Here is a 3257-nt window from a genome sequence, read left to right on the forward strand (position 1 = left end):
CTGGAACTGTCAAGGAGCGGCCTCAAAGAGCTTTATGAGGACTGCCAAATGGATTATCAAAAATCATGCTCTGGACATTTTGTGTCTCATGGAAACAAAAACTTCGGGGGCTAATGCAGATGGTATATGTTCAAGGTTGGGTTTCAATAAATGGGTGCGTGTGGAAGCTCTTGGGTTCAGTGGAGGCATTTGGGTCCTCTGGCATGAGGTGATTAATATCGACATTAATTTTTCCCACCCACAATTCATCCATATGAATGTTATGGACAAGGACGGTAGAGAATAGAAGTTCACGTCGGTTTATGGCAGTCCAAATTTGTAGCTTAGAAAGCACCTGTGGAACGATCTAAACAAGACAAAAGTTTTGTCCAAGGGTCCCTGGCTCATTGCCGGGGATTTTAACGCGGTCGTTAATCATGAAGAAACGTCGAACTTAAATGGAGGTAGTAACTTCAGAAACTCTGACTTCAGAAATTGGATTTATGATGAGGGACTCGTAGACCTTGGCTTTACGGGTCAAACTTTCACGTGGAAACGTGGAAATGATCAATCGACTTTCAAAGGTGCTAGACTGGATAGAGCACGTTGTTCAACGGATTGGCTGGACTCGCTCCATAATACTAGAATTTATCACCTTACTGCAATTAACTCGGACCACTGTCCAGTTAAACTTGAGATGGGAGACATTCCAGGAACCAGACAACGTTCCTTCAAATTTCAGGGAGCTTGGACGAAGCATATGGGGTTTTTGAATTTCATCAAGAACAATTAGAATGATAATGAAGATGCTTGGCAAAATAAGGATAACCTGGCGACGAAGCTGATCGAATGGAATAGAACCCTATTTGGAAACATTCATGTACGTAAGAGGCGGTTGGAAAAAATATTTGAAGGAATTCAAAAGAGATTTGATAGTAATTGTGACCAGGTCCTTATTAAACTAGAAAGGAAAATCAGACGAGAAATGGAGGAGGTACTGCACCAAGAAGAGATTTTCTGGTTTAAACAGTCTAGAGAAGAATGGATCCATTCTGGCGATAGAAATACAAAGTTTTATCACATCGCCGTCAAAATCAGCAAAGCTAAAAACAAGTGATACCGATTCGCAAATCACGACAATAATTCCTTGCACAATAGGGGAAAGGAAGATGCAGAAATCAGAGATTTCTTTGTTAGTCTCTTCACAAAAGAGTTGGAACAGGAAACAAATATGTCGAATCGTGGGAACTTCTCCACGATACAGGAGAATCTCTGGAGCAATCTTAACAAAGACTTATCTAGAGAGGAAATAAAAACGGCTTTGTTTGAGATGCGCCCTCTAAAAGCCCCGGGACCGGACGATTTTCATGCTTGTTTCTATCAGAAATCTTGGAACATTGTAGGCAACCTAGTCTATAAGCAAGTGAAAAAGTTTTTTGACAAAGGAACGTTGGAAAAAGGAATGAATGATACACTCATAATCCTGATTCCAAATATCGCTTGTCAGCCCCAGCCAATTCAGGCCTATTAGTCTTTGTAATGTTCTATATAAAATTATTACAAAGGTAATGACGAATCACATTAAACCAATCCTTCATGATGTGGTCGGCATGGAGCAAAGCAGCTTTGTTCTGGGGAGACAGATTGCCGATAATATTTTGGTATACCAAGAAGCCCTCCATTCTATGAGAACCAAACAGGGGGGCAAAGGCTACATGATCTTAAAAGTGGACCTCGAGAAGGCTTACGATAGACTCAACTGGGATTTCATTCGAGATACTCTTCAGCAAGTTGGGATGAACGAGATGTGGGTAAGGAATATTATGCACTGCGTTGAAACACCTAGATTTGGCATCCTCTGGAATGGCAGTCTGTTAGACTGGATCAACCCTAGCAGAGGAATCAGACAAGGGGATTCAATATCCCCTTATATCTTTGTCTTATGCATGGAACGACTGAGCCATATTATCAAAGAACAAGTTCAGAAAAATAGATGGAGAGGCCTAAAGATGAACAGGTATGGTCCGATGCTCTCACATTTACTTTTTGTTGACGATCTGGTCCTCTTTGCAGAAGCTACACAGGATCAAATTCTAGTCATCAAAGAATGCCTGGAGAAATTCAGTAAAGCGTCAGGACAGAGGGTTAGTCTCAACAAGTCACAAATTTTCTTCTCCAAGAGCGTTGCCACCCAAGAGAGAAAGAATATCAGCTAAATCGCAGGCATACCAGTCATGCCAAATCTTGGGAAGTATCTCGGGGTCTCCTCGATACATGGGAGAACGACTATCAGCCTCTATGCCCTTATACTTGACAAAATCGATGCAAGACTTGACGGATGGAAGACCAAGTGTCTGACACTCGCGGGTTGCCACATCCTTGCCCAATCGGTCCTGCAAGCGATCCCTTATTACACCATGCAGACTACTTATTTGCCTGCGGGTATTTGGGAAGCAATTGACAAAAGAATAAGAAAGTTTATTTGGGGGAATACGGGGGATATCCGTAAGACACATCTGGTATGTTGGGATACGGTGATCCAGACGAAGGAAATGGGAGGACTCGGACTCAAGTCCTCGGAGGAGATCAACCTCGCTTTCATGGCAATATTAGGGTGGCGTTTGTTAACAGATCACACTAGTCTATGGATAGGAATTAATATGTTCCAACCAAAGACTGGAGCATCAAACGTATGGAGGGGAATTACATCGGCCATGCCTAACGTCAAGAACAACATCCACCATATTGTTCGTAGCGGATAAGGGGTGCGCTTCTGGAAAGACGCATGGATTTCAGCCGAGCCGTTGATCAATCTGAACATTACGGACTGCCACGATGAAGAAGACTTTCTAGTATCGCATCTTTGGGAGTTGACAAGAGGCTGGAAATGGGAGAAGCTTACTAACCTTCTCCCTAGCATAAGGTCGAAGCTAGAGATGCTTGAAATCCAAGAGGGAGCGGACGAGGTCACATGGAAGGCAGAACCCTCAGGTATGTTTTCTGTTTGTTCGGCTTATAACACGATTCATGAACGTGCCTTGGATGTGCAGGACCCTATCTGGAACCACCTATGGAAGATCAAGGCACTTTCAAAAATGAAGACGCTTATATGAACGTAGAATGGAGAGATCTTGATTGGTGCCCACCGGGGTTGGATGAGATCACTGAAAACGACCAGCTCCAGGCTAATTGGTCTCAGAGTGGAAGGGACTAGCTTCTCTTTATGGGGTATCCCCCCTCCTCTTTCATCTAAAAAAAAACTATAGACATCTTACTTG

The sequence above is a fragment of the Ipomoea nil genome, unplaced genomic scaffold, assembly GCF_001879475.1.
Source record: "Ipomoea nil cultivar Tokyo-kokei standard unplaced genomic scaffold, Asagao_1.1 scaffold1334, whole genome shotgun sequence".
NCBI classification, from domain to species: Eukaryota; Viridiplantae; Streptophyta; class Magnoliopsida; order Solanales; family Convolvulaceae; genus Ipomoea; species Ipomoea nil.